This window comes from Parasteatoda tepidariorum, chromosome 2 (genome assembly GCF_982258835.1).
Source record: "Parasteatoda tepidariorum strain Cologne lab strain chromosome 2, Ptep-v5.0, whole genome shotgun sequence".
NCBI classification, from domain to species: Eukaryota; Metazoa; Arthropoda; class Arachnida; order Araneae; family Theridiidae; genus Parasteatoda; species Parasteatoda tepidariorum.
In genome coordinates this window covers 51,495,414-51,514,333 of record NC_141756.1, presented here as the reverse complement: position 1 = coordinate 51,514,333, position 18,920 = coordinate 51,495,414, and the positions used below count along the sequence as shown (strand labels likewise).

General features: G+C 26.6%; 1 protein-coding gene across 1 annotated transcript in view; it reads right to left on the bottom strand.

Moving 5' to 3' along the window:
* The window catches only part of LOC107453696 (monocarboxylate transporter 12), a 37,466-nt gene extending 21,822 nt beyond the window's left edge, over positions 1-15,644 (bottom strand). The window contains exon 1 of the mRNA XM_016070614.4: positions 15,446-15,644. The gene's annotated coding sequence lies outside the window, so the exon portion shown is untranslated. The remainder of the gene's footprint in view (positions 1-15,445) is intronic.
* Positions 15,645-18,920: the final 3,276 nt, after the last annotated feature.

The following is an 18,920-nucleotide window of genomic DNA, read 5'->3' as shown; positions in this document are numbered from 1 at the left end:
AAATTGGATCATATAGTGGGTACTTTGAGTTATAAAATCCTACATATTTGCTTCAACTTAGCAACTAAGGCCGAATTATATCACTTATTATAAAACTATATTTTATTGTTAATTTTTCCAAAATTATTACCAAAGATCTTTGTTGCTTTTTGAGTTTACCATAGAACCACGGTAAATTTTACCCTGTTTTGGTGGTTTTGACCCTACTTTTTTTTTCTCACTGCATTTAATACTTTCATTCATAAACAAAAATACTGCAGTTTCTTTTAAGTGGTTTTAACGAACGAGCAAAATAATTAAGTTGCTTTGAAATAAAAATATCTATTTTACTTATACTTAATTGAAAACTTCATTGGCTTTCAAAATATGTTAAGATGGTATTAAAAGTCGGTATGTTTCGAGCGCTCAAGGATGAGCGCCCATTTTCAAGATTCGCTTGACGTCTATGAAGAAAACAAAAATGATATGAAGCAGAAAGAGTACAATTGCTCAAGAAAAATTAAAAATAAAGGTGAATAAAGAAACTAGAAAAACTGCGGTAGCCGAGAGTGAAGCAGGAAATGAAAAATAAAAAAGTGAAAAAAGAGGGAAAATTGCTCTGGCCGAGAGAGGTAAAAAACGTTGTTTAATCACATTTAATATTATTTTTTTTCATAAAGAAAAATGTTTTGAATGAAAACTATTAAGCTACAGAGAAGATTTATGTAAAAAGGTTTTTACAGACACAAGGAATATAAAATTCCAAAGAGTAGTTCTATTGATTAATCTTATTGCATATTTTTCTTCATTTGATTTCATCAATCTACAATTTCTTATAATAGTTTCAAACAGAAAAAAAGTCGCTAGATCACTTTTTAGATAAAAAGATTCGTTTTTATGTATTATTAAAAATAGATAACATAAACACTATTGAAAATACTATAAACAGGTGTGCGTTTATATTTAATGATTTTAATAGACACACTGCGAGTAGAATTTCATTGTTCTTTACTTGATTGTTCATTTCTCACATTGTTTTTCGCTTTAATTTCATCTGGGTGTCCGCCAATAAACGGACGGTATTGGAACGGAAACTATTAAAAGAGTTTTTTTTTTCCAGCAGTGAAACAATTGATTTCCGAAATCACGTGATTTATAAGTGGGCATTCTCTATGTCAGCAAAAAGAAAGTAACAGTTGGCAACAGAGAAACAGTTAACAACAGATAACCAAAAACACACTTGTTTTGACGCATAAAAAAAGGATGCGAAATTACGCAACGAAATCCGGTTGACTCTTATCCAGAGGTTGTGTCGAAAAAGCTTTAAAAAAAATGAAATTTTCTTTTCATGTGCCAATCTAGGGTGAGTGATTCTTGGCAAACAGCTGTGTGAATAACATGTTATGCAACGGTTTCCCTTGCAAGATTGTGGCACATCCCGACTTGCTTAGAATAAATTAATTAATAGTCATACTCGGTTCACGTGAATTGCCGATCCGAACGTGATTTATTTAACAATCAAACTAGAAAACTTGCTGCAGTAAAAAATAAAGACCGATCATATATGAGATGGAGTACTGTCTGCCTGCTTAAAAAACCCATCGAACTGTAACGGGTTCTTCTATTAAAGAAAAAGAACAACTTAATTACAATACTTTTACGTCTACGAGGTATTAATTTAAACTGATCAACTTAAATGGAATATGGAATCGACGTCACTAAATTAGCATTTTGAAATCTATCTGAAAAAATCATGTACTTAGCTTATTATATATTTTTTTTAATATTTTTTTATAACCGTTGTTGAACAGTAGGCCCAATTTTTAGTTTACAGCTACTAATGCTCAACTCCGTAGCTTATAATGTCGAACCCAATTCAGAAGACAAAGGAACTCCTGAATTGGGAAAAATTTGCCTTAATGGAGGACTTTTTAAAGGAACTTACCCATTTGAGTTTTGAGTTTCATGGATAGGAAAGCCACAAAAACCTCCCTCGGTCAGCCTGACGGCAAGAGGACTCTTAGCTCATGATCCGTCTACCACCATGGATATTTTACGTCAGCACTGTGGTTGATGCAAGTCGGGTCGGAAATCGTATCGACCAGCCTTCGCTGAGAATCGAATCCGGTTCACCTCATTGGAAGGCAAACGCTCGAAAGTGCATACGCACATACATATAAACATTCTGCTTTTTTAATATATACTGTATCCAGCAAAAATCGATGTAAATAGGAAAATTTTAATGTATGCACATTATTGGCAAAATTATTTGAAACTAAAAGACTGTATGTAATAAAAACTAAGAAGCATTTATATTTAAATCCGAGTTACGTTCTATATAGGTTAAAGTATGTTTTCTCGGATATCTTCATTATTTAACGTTGTGACTCATAATTAGCTTCATTTCCAACGTTTTTGGAGATCTGTACGACTTAAGATTAAATTTTTATTTATTTATTTTGAAAAATCTTGGTAAAAACTAACAAGAAAAGTACGTAAACAAGTTTGAGTAAAAACGGCAGAAATGAAATAATATACATCAAATATGATTTAATGTCTAAAAAATATTAAAACTTTTTATATTTCAATAAATCAAAGAACAGAGATGTAATATAGTAAGATCTAACAAATATCGAGTTAAGTTTAAAAGAGAATGATAAAAAAATTAACTCTCTTATAGTAAACACAACATACACAAAAAAATAATAATAATACATTGAATAAACACCAGTCTACAATATAATTTCTTGAACAGAAATTTATAAATTTAAGTTCCTTGTAACTCATCATAACAGAATCACTTTAATTTATGATTCATTCAAATGTAAATATTTTCAAATACCTACATATTAAGAAAAAAGAAGTAATAAATTCCTATTTTTTTAATTTTGCATTATTATTAAAAACCTTAATAACGTTTTGCTTATAGAATAATACTTACATTAATTCTTCCGAATTGTAAAATTCTAATGACTGATTGCTAAAGGACTCTAAAAATGGTTTGAAATGGTAGTTTAAAAAATAAAAAAAGGAATTTTCATCACGTGCTTGAGAACTATTGATTGAATATCGAATTTAACCTCGAGTGGATCAACAGATGGAATGAATCTTAGAAATAGCTCACGGCCAGTGTGTTTTTCTAGTGTAATAATGAATAAATAAATAAACAAAACAATTCTTAAATATTTTAGAATATTTTTAAGCGCTTTGTGCGATAAATGACACAGATAAAAATATTCAGAAATGTTCGCGTTTTTCCTTATGCTTTTTAAGCATAGTTGAGAAGAGTTTTGTACTTTACACCAATTTTAACTTTTTATTTTATTTTATTTTATTTTTTTATGCCGAATGCAAGGTTTGGAAATTTTTTTTGCTTCAAGGAAATCAGTTTATATTAAGTTAAATTTTATAAATATATTTATTATTGACATATTACTAAAAATAAATTATAACAATACATCTTACTGCATTTAAAACTGTTTATTACAAGCAAATGTAGGGTTAAAATTTATTAAAATTGAATAGAAATGTATTCAATAACTACTAAAAAACAGGTTAAGAAATCATTTTTGCCAATGTGCTGCAATTTACATCACATTAATACAATTTTGTAAATTAAAACTCATTAATACAGCAATATAGTATTTGTAAAAAATTTTAAAACTATTAAAGTCAATAAGAAATACAAACAATCTAAAGCTAAAATGCTTTAAATCAAGATTTCTTAATTAAAAAACATGTATTTGTGCATAAGAACACAACATAAACTATTTATTTGAGCATAGTAATGATTTTTTAACAAGAAAAATTTACTGATTTGATCTAATTAAAGTTTTGTCAAAGTGCACATAATATCACGAAGTAGTAATTAATTTAACATAAATCTTTCAAGTAGAAGTAAGATTTTATGTACAAAAAAGTTCGTTTCATCGAGAAATACTTCAAAGCAATAAAATTTTAGTTCCTTTATGCACAGATACATGAACAAATATATTATTTACAAGAGATCGTTTCATCTAAAAGCTTTTAAACTATTTTAAAATCATCCAACTTTGACTCACTTCACAAAATTAGCTTTGAAGAATCAAAGCAAGTATTAAATGCTGGCGACGTCTACAGAAAAGAAAAATTAAACTAATCCATTAAGAATAAGACTTCAAAGAATATTACGTTATAAATTCCTGTAAAAATTACAGAAATCCTTCTTCAATTTTTTTTTCTCTCGTTTTGCTAAGCAAGAGAAAATTACATTTATATGTAATTGCAAAGAAAATCAATAGGTAAACTCCGGTCAAATTATACGTGAGTCAAAATGAAGAGGGAAGCAAGCAGAAAACGATAAAAAGCACGTCATTCCTTCACGAACAATGAAAGAAATTTGCTGCTTCTCATTTCAATGTTATAATGGGATTCACCATGCTATTAAAATAGTTAATAAAAACGAATATAGGTTAGCATAAAAAAAATTTATGTGGAATCTCATTATTACAGTAATCAATTCAGTGTTTTTTTATAATGGGAACTCGTTAAGGTTTTTAATGCTGCGTGATATGAAAATGGCAAAATAAAATAAAAATTCGCACTGAAAAAATAATTTTGGGCCTGATGTAATAATTAATTTTGAAAAACATCTGTTAATAATTACTAATTAAGTTTTTTAAAAAAAACAGTACATTTCCTTAATAAACATACTTTTTTTAGCGAATATGGATTTAGCACCCTCAAATATAAGGTAAACGAAATACAGGTGCTAAGAAATTATTTTCAGATATCTAACAATAAGCCATTACTATTTTACATTTATAAAACGTGCAGGTCCAGATATAATTTCACAAAAATTTTTTTTAATTAATATTTCTAGTTATTTGTTATGTAATTTAAGAATTATTGCTGGAGTAGAAATGTTAATCTACACAATTTTTGATAAAAGTCCGGCATTTAATTGAGGTTATTTATTTATGTAATTTATTATAAGTATAGTTCAAAAACAGTACTGAAATCTAAGAATTATAACAAATTTTAATAAATCAAGCTTATTTAAGCAAATATGTAAAGCCTTCAGCTAAAAATTTGCTATTTTTATAAAGAAATAGGAACCACCAAAACGGCAAGTATGCATAAATTTTATTATTTTTAATATTTTCATTTTTATGCATTTTTTACTTATTTATTTTTTAAATATAAGATAGATTAACATGTTTCTAAATATCTAACAGTAAAAGTTTTAGCAAAAAAAGACACTTAGAAATTATATTTTGTGAAATCATATCTGTTACTAATTTATTTATATTTAATCATATCTTTTACTATAAGAAATCATATTTTACACTATTTTCTATTTTTACTTCTACGTGATTAGCATGATAAACGAATCAAAAAATAGTTCAAATTTTCACGATATTTCGTTGCACGATATTGAGCCTCAAGTACCGATATTTGTGTTCAACGTTAGAACGGTTTTCGGGGAGTGTTGTGGAAACAGGACAATCATGTCAAGCAAAAAGGAGACGATTTTAAAATTATTAATAAAAGCATTATTGAGATTTGCAACATGCCATCTATTTTTTAAACTATTCTTATAACTAACAACAGTACACGGAGAAAAAAGTTATGGTGGAACTACCGTTCCGTATGGTGATGACATTTCTAGTAAACAAAATCATAATTCTGGTTCATAAAGCCAAAATATACAGTATTTAAATTGTTCATTTGATAACTTTTCGTTTATGTAATAACGGTTTTCGAAAATTCTGGTTCGCAAAATTATAGTTCTAGTTACCACACATTTAGTAAAAAATAAAAAAAATGAATATTAAATTTAACCGAATAAATATTTTTTTGCCATTCTCTAAGGTATCATAATAAAAGGACATAATGAAATGGCTGCAAGGTTAGCTACAAATACAGTAAATTTTAACATATTCTGTTAGTTTTGACCATCAGTGTAAACAGTCACTTAATTTCAAACGTAAATGCACTACGACTTTTTTTATAAGGATACTTCTTGAATGACTACAAAATATAAAGCCTGTCATTGATGAATTAAACAAAAAATTTTACTTATACAACAAATAAAAAATCACTTATGTGTGGTCACAAAATCTAAGAAAAGTTTCTTTTTTTCGCGTTGGCAATGCAAAATATAAACGAACTGAGCTATAAGTTCGGGGGAAATCAAAAACTGAAAAACATTCAAAGACACCTATGTTTATATTTTTTTTAAATTACGCTTATTAATTTTTTCAGATTGTGTAATATTTTGGAGCTTTATTCTAGTTTAAATGGTGTTTAATAACCTCTGATTGTGAACCAGCTCTAAACTATTGGTGCTATCAATTCCAAGGATTGGCGAACTCAGCGAACAAGAGGTATTCCTTGAAATTATAATATTTATTAGTATTTTTTGGAGAAAAAAAATAGATATATATGAACACCTTATTTCATAAAGGGGGCTGTTCAAATATTATATTAGCATCTAACTGGGGTGGGGGCTATAATTCACATATTTTTGCTGACAATAAGAGGGAGAAAGGGTATAAGCAATCCTTACGTAGGACTGAAATCTCTTTGCATTTAAAATTTTTTTTAAAAAGAAAATTGGAAAATGGAGCAAAAAATATGCACGAGAAAAAAATCCGAATTTAGAATGAAAAGTGAATTAGGGGAAAGAAAAAATTGTAAAAAAAATATCTTTGAAAAATTTCAAAGATGAACCATTTTTTGGCACAAAAGATTCCTAAAGAATAGTCAATTCAAATTTTTAATCAGGGGGTATAGAATAGAAGGGGGTGGTGATTTTCTTATTTTTGCTGTCAAGGGTGGGAGATTCAATTATTATCAAAAATATGCTTACGTAGTACTTAAATGATTCTGGAGGACAACTTCTCTCATTAAAAAAATTTTTTAATTTGCTTTCATCTTATTCAAACTAATCTCAAAAATTGGTAAACCACCAACTTACTTCTGCAGCCAATTAGAAGAAAGTACTAAAATTCAGACAAGACAGGAAAAATAATACATTCACTAGACTTATTGCATCTTGAAATGGACAAAGTAATTTGCCTTAAGTTATGTAATCTTTTTTATTTATATTTTAATATTCATATTTTTGTAAGGTTATACTTAACATGAACCAGCTGCGCTTGTATTTTTTTAGCGCGACTAACCTGATAACAAAACTGTAAGAGTTACTTTATAAATTACTGATAAAGAACACCTGCAATTCCATTTGAAACCATACTAAATTGAATTCAAGTTATTAGTAAGAATATATATTTTTTTTAGTTATTAGAAAACTCATTCCGATATTGATAGATTAACACTTTTAAATTTGAATAATTTTTAATTGTATTTATAAATTATTATTATGAGCACTATTGTTCATACGAAAACTTAAAAACTTTCTATTGAGAGGAATCGGTTTACAGCTGATATAGATTTTTATTTTAAATACTGCTATAGTGGAAATTTTATTTTTTCTATGTTTATAAAAAGTAACTTAAGTGAAACAAACCATATGAGAGCAAATCAAGTTTGAACGAAATGGTACTTCTAAAAGTTGAAAATCATTGGTGTTTTGTCTGTCCTTAGCAATGGATGTTAACTTGTGATGAATGAAGGGAATAAATGAATTAAAATATACTCTGAGAATCAAAATTATAACTATTATTATAAAATATTTTATTTAACTCTTTCTTGTAAAATATTGTTCGGAGATCACATATTGTTATCACATTGCATGATAAATAGGAAAAATGAGCTTATTTTCTGTTTTTATTTCATCTATATGGGTTTAAAATTTAATGATAGAATTAATTATTTCCATGTTCCTTTATGATGGAAGTGATATGAAAACATACAAAAAATGAATTAACTGTCAATTTAGTATTTATTTTATTAATTCATTTATTTTGTTTATTTAATTTAGTTCGACAAATGGTAGTCCTCAATGTTAAACTTAGTTGTGAAATTTCAAAAAAAATTATCAGCTTTTTCTCTCTATATTTAATTTGATTTAAAATTAGTTTAGTTTTTCTTTTGAAGTTTTACAGAAGCCCTTTGTCTGATAATATTATACTAATATACGGCAAACAAATTTATTAGCCGCAATTTCTTTTAGTGCTAACTTCTAACCTACAAGTATAAATGAAATTCAGTGATTTTTAAAATATTAACTTTCTGATTGAAAATTATTTTATATTTGCAAACACATATTACGAAACTAAAATTTCTGATCAAGCAATTATAATAATCTTAATATAAAAAAAAAGTTTTTTTTTATATTGAACCTCATATTTATTCATTTTTATATAAATTAAATTGAACCTTTCACTATTTCAGGCTGATTTAATACATTTAATTAATACGTTAATTTAATGTACAAGCATTAATTTACCACATTAATTTAATAGGCAAATTAATACAAAACTTTTACTCTCGGAATAATGTATTGCCTTTAAATTTTATGTAAGACCACATCTCAAATAATCGAGATAAATTGAATATCCTTTCAAAATTTAATCCTATTATCTCTTTCAATGTAATAGATTTCAAATGTGGGTAGTAATCTCATTTAGTACAGCTCACAATATTAAGATGGATGGTGATATTTCGTCCTTATTATTGTTGAGTAGAAACAAAACCTTTATTCGAAAACAAAATTTGATTAAAAAAAGGCTTATAATTAAAATTACATAAAAAATTATTTTCGTCTTTTTTTATGAGTGTTGGAATTATTTTCTTTAAAGAAGTGTCAAACCATTATAAAAATTTATGGTAGAAAAATTTAATTAACGTAATACGAAATTAACGCAAAATATCTAAATAAAAAAAACTTTATGACAAAAATGCAAACAAATTATGAAACTCCTTATTTAGGAAAAGGAAAAAAATCATTGTGCAAATTAAAATTCCTGAGATTTTGGTTCTATTCTTAGCTAATTTTAAGTTCTCGAAGCTTTATTACAAAGCAAAGGACGCTAAATATTAATAAGTGCTGCGGTTAATTTAGTCTATAATTAGGTTTTGAAACCACCCTTGTCATTTCTTTTGTTGCAACAGCTGTTAAATATCTTAGAAAATTAAGTATAGTAATTTATTAAGTAAAAAAGTGATTTAATAGTTTTTATCATGGGATTTAGATTTGCAAAGTTAATGGCAATTTTAGAAAGCAATTTTTTTTTTTTTTTTATATTTTTGTCTTCGGCAATATCTACATAAATTTTAGAAATAATTTAGAAATAATTTCTAAGTTTAATGTAATATCTGAAGCTCTCCAACAAAACAAACCGTTTGAATAAGAAAAAAAATGTTAAAAAATAAATTATTTTCTAAGTATTTCTATTTACATTTACTAATATTTCTATTTACATTAGTTATATTTAAAAATCTTATATTGCACATTTTTAAAAAGCAAAGGATTTTGAGTGTTTTACTCGTGAAAATTCAGATTGAATTATTGACGAAAAGCTGAAATTTTTAAAATTAAGTTTATTGAATTGACATAAAATGAATTATTATTATTAAAAAAATTAATTATGTCAATATAAATGAATTGACATAATTATTTTTTTATGAAATGAAAAAAAAATTGTAAGATCAAATAGCATGGTTAACTGTTATTTTTAGTTAAAATTTCTGTGAGGGAAGGAGAAAGATAATAATTTTTAATTAATGGCAAATTGGGAAAGCGCACATGTGATGGGCGACTAATTAAATAATTTTTCCTGATTACTTTGACCTTCATAAAGCTTAATGAACTATATTTGAAGCAATAAATAATTTGATGTCTATCGTTCATAAATGTTTTTAATTCCTTTAGCATGAATATGTTTTAAAAATCACAGGGGCTCTTTTTTGTGATTATCCCAAAACTTGAAATAAACTTCATACTTTTAAATATGCACCAGTCCAAGCAATTTTAAGCATTTTGTAAAAAAATGCAGAGAGCTCAAAGTTAATGCTATAAATTTAGTACCTTATTTGTTAATCTAACTTACAGCTTAGAACATAATTTTTATAAAGAATGAACAATTTCAGATTTCAGTACTGGAATTAAAAATATATTCCAAGGTTAGAAAGATATGGAAATCAGAGTTGAAGAAATGATTAAAAAAATTTTTAAAATTTAAATAACTCAATGCGTAAATTGTTTTCAAGTTTCAAAAAAGTTTCAAGAATACTTAAAAGATTCTTTGTAGTATTATAAAAAAATTTAAGCCATCACGAGTTTCAAATTACTTCCGCTCTAGTAATTCTTTCTTATACTTCAGGTTAAGTTAACGACTTTAAAAAAACGTCCGGGCATTCGAAGAGTGAGCATTTACATAAAAAAAATTAAGCCTATTTTCCACCAACAGCCATCATAAAGAAGAAAAAACAGCTTACTACAAATGGTATACACACAATAAACGGTGAGTCACTCTCACCTCACTTGAAAATAACGTTCCCCTCCGATGATTCTAAATTATGACTATAACACAGTTAATCTGGAATTCTCCTTCGATGAAGACCTTACCTCAAATTTCTTTGTGTTGTGGCCAAATGCCTCGTTGCTATGGGCTTCTAGGGACAAGGGACAGTCATGTTTGCTCTTTTTCCAACTCGCATGAATTGGGAGACAGAACTTATCCAATAAAAAGAATTCCATTTCTCTAAATTAAACATTCATTTCAAGGAAGGTAAATGCGTTTCCTGGTTGCTATGTTGAATCCTATTATACCTTTATATATTTTAAAAATGTATCATGATTTATGAAGAGTCATAAAGTTAAATTCTAGTTTTATTATAAAGCTATTTCCTTATACTAGTTATTTTTAATGACAATGCCAAAAAGAATTGGAAATAAAGATATTTGAAAAACCTATAGGAAAAACATGTCAAGTTGCATTTTAGTGGATAAGGGAAAAAATGTAATAAATAAAAGTATCGGAAAGCTATTTATGAAACATATTTTTTCCATAAAAAAAATTATTTTACCTATTCAGGTCTGTGACCATACATTCGTAATCAAACGATTCTTCTTTCACGGTACACAGTATCATATGAGACCAGCCTTTGTGGCTCAAACGGCCTATAATCACGCAGGCGAGATCTCAATTTGGTACTCTCGTGTTGCATCTCGTATTAGTACGTGTACATACTCTAGTACGCATTCTCTGGAAGTTTGCTATAACTCGCATATCTCCTTTTGCCGGCCTAGAATGGGTTAAAGAATCGGCAAAATTCATGTTTTTTATTTATAGTAATTTTTTTGGTCATAGCTTTAAAATTTTTGTACGAGCTTTCACGTACATGAAAAATAAATTTTATGTGAGGATTAAATTTAAATACGAAGTATAAAGGTTTCATGTCAAAATCAGAAGTTTTGAAAATATTATGCTAATGTCCGATCTAAAATCCAAAAAATGTAAGTTTTTTTTCGGGAGGGGGGGATAGATGCTATTTTTTCTATAGTACCAACTTAAATGTGATACATTTCGCTACATAATGATTATAAATTTATATATGCAGCTGCTGTTTTACATCTTTAATTAATAACTATAATTTTTTTTAACCACTTGAGTCATTCCACTCCAAATAAGGCAGTATTCCGCCCCGCATCATTGTTAATTTTAAATCATTTCATTTAGTACACAGCTCTGCCACAAAATTTGCACATTAGAATCAACAAGCTACAATTATATGAGAATAAACTTAAACAATTTATTCTTCATGTTTTGCTTCGACACAACTCTTTATACTGTGCTACTTAATTATGCTTTTTTTAAGTTTTTTCATCTGAAATTTAGTAAAAGTAAAATTTGTTTAATGAATTTAGCTAAAATTAAAATTTGAATATAAACTCAAGTTGAGGAGTCAGTAGTTGAAATATTCATTTCCGACTCCGGACTTTCCTGAGAAACTTTCTCCGATTCCAACTCCAACTTATTTTTTTAAAATAAATTTTCCATCTAATTTTAAAAAAGTGTTAACCTTACTAAATAAATTTTAAGTTTAAATTATATATTTCTACTTTTTATGTATTTTAAATATAATATACTTTTTATTTATAATATACTTTATTTAATACATAAATTTTAAAAAATACTATTGTACAAAATATTGAAGTTTTGCAAAACTATTATAGAAAATTGGCTAGATATCAATATCTCACTACTCTTTCTTGCTCACATATAAACGCCTTAAGACAAAAATTATATAGTATCGTGAATGAAGAAACTATTACAAATGATTCATCAAATTCATTTGTATAGTCTTATTAATTAACTTATTGGTTTAGGACTATTATAATTAATTAAACTATAATTTAATAATAATTCATTATTTAATATCGATTTTTCACCCGTTTAAATGATTTCCTGAATTCTTTTTCAATAGTTCAGTTTCATAGGCTCAAAAACGTTCAAGCGTGATAAATTTAAATTTACAATAAGTCATAATTTAAATAATTGTCATAGTATTAATTCAAATGATATTTCTATTAGAATAATTATAAATATTTGTCTAAATAATTTTCATAATATCGAAACATCTAACCCCGCAGCCTTGATCTAAACATGGTGAACTTCACATAAAATGACCCATTTTTAGAAGCATAATTCAAATTATTTCTTAATTTGCAAACGCGCGTTAGAGACAGATATAAAATGTTTAGCCATTTTGCCTCAAAGCATGATATTTAACAAGGTTACTAACGGTTTATTAGTGATTCATAACAACCTAAGACTAAGACTGTTTGCTTGACTGAAATCTCTTAGAACAGGCCAATTCCAGACAAATATCTGTCGAAATTCACGATGACTTAATAACTTTCTCTAAGAATAAAAAATCATTTTCTTATCACTTAAAAGAATTGCTGATATGGTGCTGGAAATAGTCTAACAACTCATCAGTTAGAAATAGATGTAACAATAAGGGGAGGAAAAGGGCTATAAAAACTGGAGAACATAGCAGTTCCTCCCTCATCAGTAACTGCTCTGAATTAGTAACAGTCATACTTAGTAGGGAAAAAAAGCAATTTCAGTGATACAAAAACTTTTTGCGCTGAAGAATGAGCCAATAAAAACATTCTTCTTCCTTACATTCCAAATTGTAACATGTACCAAACAAAGAATTTTTCCTTCATGCAGTTTAATAAATGAATGTGTTGCTGTAATTTGGAATTCGTCGAAAGGAAAAAAGCAAAAGAAAAATCACTATAATCGCTTATCATACCTTATCATTAAAAAAATCAGTTTATCATTGAAATAAATTAAGCTCATAGTCGATTTATTTGAAAACATTTCATTAACTTTTAATATTTGAAACGAGTGAATTTTTTTTAACAATCACAAATGGTATAAAATGTGTCACTAACAGATTTTTCAAAACGAAGTCCAAAGTTAAAGGAAATAGATACGTAAATGTACAGTACGTAAAATATTACCCATGCAATGAGTAAGAATGAACACCTAATGAACTTTTCATGTAATAATCGGATTGTCACATACTAAGACTCAATTTCCATACGTAGACCAGGAAATATTTTAAGATACGAAATCCGACACAAAAACGTATTTCCTCTAATAAACATATCTTTTTTTTAAAAAATAAAAAATGGATTTTGGATTCTTCATTTTCAATGTATGGAGTGCAGCCGCAATCTTGAAAATATGATCCCAAACATTTAGGCTATTTTTAGAGCTATTTAAGCAAGTCAAAAAAAATTTGCACGCAATTATGAAAATCATTTATACAAAGATAATGCGAAAATTAATGTTCAACTCCAAAAGCCTCCCACGGTTAAACCGAAGTTTATTGATGAATCGAACAGGAATATTTCATTTTAGAACCGTAATCAGTGGTTATGAAAGAACACATCATAGTCAAAATTTCAAAATATTTCGTTGGTTTTGAAAGTAAGCGCAATACCCTCCGAATTTATGCTGGCTGACCCAGCTCTCCTTAAGTGACCAGCGCGTTACCCGATTAATAATGTAGGTTGGTAAAAATGATGTGGTAGTTACTAGACTACACAAATTAAATACGTATCGAAAAGAATATTAAATAAATATCCATTTGCTGAACTCAGTATTAATTTCCTTCGGAATGTTGAAATTTTCTTTATAAAACTTAACTATATATTGTAGTTAAGAAATAAAATTCAAGCAACCTCAATCAATTCACGCGAAATCGTTTGCGCGTAAATTTAGCGAGCATTTATAAAAAAATATGAAATTGTATAAAAATGTATTATACATAGTTCTCTTTTAAAAATAAGCTTTTTAAAAAATATTTTTATGAAGAAAAAAAAAATAGAGTTTTTGACGTAAAGCATGAATGAAATATTTTTGAAAATTGATAATGAAATATTCTAAAAATCTAAAATACTTCACACTGTATAAATATTTGAAATTTAGTTATTTTTCTTATTGAGTAATCGGTGTTATTCGTAAATTTCTGTATGGTATATTATATTGGCATATTATAAATATGGCATATTATGACGAACTAAACAAATTTTAATATCAAGTTTATGCCCTCTCATTCCCAAAAATCTTTTTTTACTTCGTTTTATTAGGTAACTATCTTTGTCCAAAATGCATTATTTACTTTTTTATGTCGGTATTAAACTTGCTTATGTCAAGATTCGTGTTATATTTTCTGTCTACGAAAAGTCTCCTTTGTTTTTACATGACATATTGATGCACTGTGAAAAAAATATAGTCTAAACTACCACAATATGGATAGCATTTATCATATTTCTGACTCTATGAGAACTCCAAAAAGCTTGTTTATTTTAACCTGAGTGCTTTTGTAATGATTTCAACAAAATATGGTTTTAAAATATGTGATAAAGTTTGGTAAATTGGGTAAACTGTGATAGTTCTGAGAGAGTTTCCATTCGTTCTTCACAAACTTCTTGCAATAAAATTTTATTTTTAAATAAAATATGAATATTTATCCATTTCTGTTTAATTTCGTATCCAAAAATTCAATTAGTATAGTTCTTAAACTAAATTTTCAACAAAAATATAATTTTGAAACATACACACGTTATAATGTAACAAATTTACCAAAATAAGACAAAAAACAAAGATAAAACACAACATTATTTTAACACACAAAAATATTTACAAATTGCTACGATTTTTTAAAATTTTTGTTATTCCCAATTGATTTTATAAGCTAATTGCATTCACAAAGGAAAATACATTTTTCAATCAATAAATCAGTGAATCTAGAATGATCGTTCAGTTATTTCTTGATCAATCAATGAGATTTATAAATCGATATCTAGAGCTACCATTGAGCAATAACTCTACTTTCTCTAAAATAAACAATAAATGAAATGTTAAACAATTATTTATCATGAAATTTTAGAATCATTCCGAAGAACGAATTTCAAATAAGTCTTACAGTAAAAGAATAAATAGAAAATCATCAATCAAACACTAAACACAACAAAAACGTTTTTTGAACTTACCGTAATAATAAATTATTCTACCTCAGTGTTACAATAAAGAGAACGCAAATTGAAGTAAAAACAGAATTCTATTTTCAGAATAATGTTCTAAAGCTAACAGCTGATGGTCGAAATAAGTACTATTTAGAATATTAGTGTTGTGGAAGAGAAAGGTTTCCTCTCTTCTGCCTCTAACATCCTTTGATGACGTCACAAAGATGCGTCACCTGAGCTGCGCAATGACTTGCTTGCTTGTTTCTATGCTGGGTGTTGCCAATAGAAAAAAATTATCACTTATTTTGGTGAATAATTATTTAAAAAAACAATACCTTTGAAATAATGATGCATGAATTCTAATTTCTTTTAAAACTAAAGGAGAAATGTTTATTTTAAAAAAAACATTCTTATTGATTTAAAAAAATTCTATCAACTAGTTTTATATTATTTTTGAAAAATTTAAATTTTTAACTATAATTTTATCGTTTTAAAACTTACAGTTTCTCAGAACATTTTATGTTTTATTTTATTTTTTGTTATTTATGAAGTCCATTTAAGCGATATTCTAATAAATAACCGTAATCACCGAATAATTAAATTTAACGAAAATGAGATCTATCTATCATAGTTCTTTAAATTAATGCTTAGTAATTAAAAAAGAAATCGTTTTCTAGTTTTCAAGATTAACTTTTACTGTTGAATAGAATATGTCACATCAAGATGCTTTCTGAACATCAGTATTTTATAAATTGTGAGAAATTTAGAGGTAATTTTATACATATTTCTGAACAAGTATTAAAGTAGAGTTATCAATACTTTTATATTTAATTAAAATAATTTTTAGCGAATATTAAACAGTGTTGTTTGTTTACTTCATCATTGAAATGAAGAATGAAAGTATGTTCATTAAAAATACTAATATTCCTTTAAAATTAAAATATGCGCTAATTCTTCGAACAATTTTTAAATTTTTTTTTTAATCCGAACAATGTTTTATTTGTCACGTATCAAGTTACTTAGTTCCTAGAATGGCCTTACAACTACTTCTGACAGAGATTAAAATTATTATGTTATGATGCGATTATAAATCTAGCATGTAAACTTAATATTTTCCAAATCTGATCAAAGTAAAAAAATTTTCAAACAAAAGTCTGTAATTAATTTTGTTATTACTTTGACCATGATTTCAAATGAAATCAACTCGATGAAAAATAATTTCTAGCAAAAGTAAATTATATCTATGAATTTATATTTGCCTTAACACTCGAAATGTTAGTTTCAGCTTTTAGTGATGGCGCTCCTGAATCAAAAAAAAAAAAAAAAAAAAAACAGTTCATCTCGTATGTTACGCATGTTATTCAATGAGAAAAAAGTGCGCTGTAGAGAAATGTTCGTACAATTCTGCCAGTCAACGAACAAACTTTTTTTTTCAAAAAATCCATTATAATTGGTAGAAACATTATTAAACTGAAGCTCATGTCTCTTGCATTACAAGAATTTTTGCATGAATGAATCACTAGTTTAAAAGTTTTTGATAAATTTGTAAGTCATTTCTTAAAAATCTTAAAATGTATTAAGTATTTATTTGAAATATATTTTTGTGAGAATTGCTTTAAATAAACTAAAATGAAACTATAAGAGCTACGTAATTAGTCTTTTAGTGAGTTAATTTCTTCTCATCTGAAAAAAATGTGGAGCAAAAAAAAAATCGAATTTTAAAACTATTACTTATATTATTATTTAAGCTTATCTTGTTTACAGCTTTAGCTTAAACTTAGTTTATATATCTCTTAGAATAATTACAAAATATTTTTGAAACTTTAAAAATTGTTTAAACGAGGTTTTCCTTAAGCACAATAGAATTAAAAAAATTATTTTCTTAATCTTTGTAATGCTAATCTACTTACCTATAAATGACTGAAAGAACATTATTAAATTTTATATAACTAAAATAAATTAATTAAATCTGTTAAAATATACATAGAACAAATTATTTAAATTGTGGTTAATTTATTTATTGTTGCTATAATCTCAACTGGTTCAAGTGAAAACAAGACTAACCCGTAGCATATGTAGAAAAATTCATATCTGCAATTAAAACCTTTAGAATTTCTTTTACGTCCACATTATAGGAAAATACTGCTAAAAGTTAGAAATGTGACACTGTATAGAAATGTGATCAATTAAAATAATATTTTTAATGATTAACAGAACTTCTCAAAATGCACTTTTTCTTAAACCAAAAGGAATCTTAGAAAATAATTGACAATTTAAGCTAATATAATCAATCTTAAATTGTCAATTTTGCCAAATTAAGAGACAGGAAAAGTTGTAGACTATCATATAATACCCAGTATAACTCACTGAATTATAATAGTTCACTGAATTAATGTAATTCACTGTATTAGTATAATTAACTTTGAGCAATTCATGAATTGTGATTTCAATACAATAGTGGTTGCAATACTATTGCATTCCTATGTACGATGCTCATGCAGGAAATAAAAATTTAAAAATTGAGTTTGAAACAACTGTTTACGAATTAATTTTACCTCTACAATCTATAAAAATAATATAGCTGAATCACGTGATTGAAATTAATGTATTTTGATAAGTAATTTTTATTAATTTAAATATTTTAATATTTCAATAAATATTTTAATTAAATATTTTAATTCGCAAAATTTAAAGCACTAATTCATCTTTTAATTCGTAACGAATACAGAACCTAGTACATTTGAATTCATTATTGCACAAATCCTTGTATCAAATTATTATTGTTCAAAATTTAAAAGACTGCTCACATATAACTTTAACGATTTTATCAAACAATCTGTAGGAAAAGATGTAATTTTTAAAATGAATTGTTTAGAAAAGAGAGACCAATTTTATAAAGTTAAGTCCAACGTAATAAGCTATTGCTTATACAAAGCTTAAATGACTTAGAAACGCTAATTCTATATTTATATAAATTTATAGTTATATGAGAAATATATACATGGTTTATACAAAATTTAAATGATTTCGAAACACTAATTTCATATTTATATAAATTTATAGTTATATGAGAACTGCACATTAAATTTGCATTTATTCAAATGACTAAAAATTAAATCTACTTTTTTAGACTTTATATGAATAAAATTTTCATACAAAGAAAGATGTGTGAATATTTTATTTTTCAAGTTCGTTTTTAAAACTGAGAGAACTATCTATATAGTTGAATATTTGTAGTTAATAAATTTCTAAACTTGGCAGCATCAATATAATAGTGTTATCACGTATAAATGCACCCATTCTTTCCTTCACAATAGCAGCTCTTATGCTAATAGGTGAAATCAATTCTATCCTAGAGTCCCTAAAGGAAAATCTGGCGGCTTTTGGCGAAAGGTTAATCTTCCATTAAACAAAGGCTTGGCGTCGTACTGAGCCGTTCACCTTGCTTGCTCAATAATTTTCGGGAAAAGGGTTTAATAGAGTATTTGCGTGATGTCCAAAT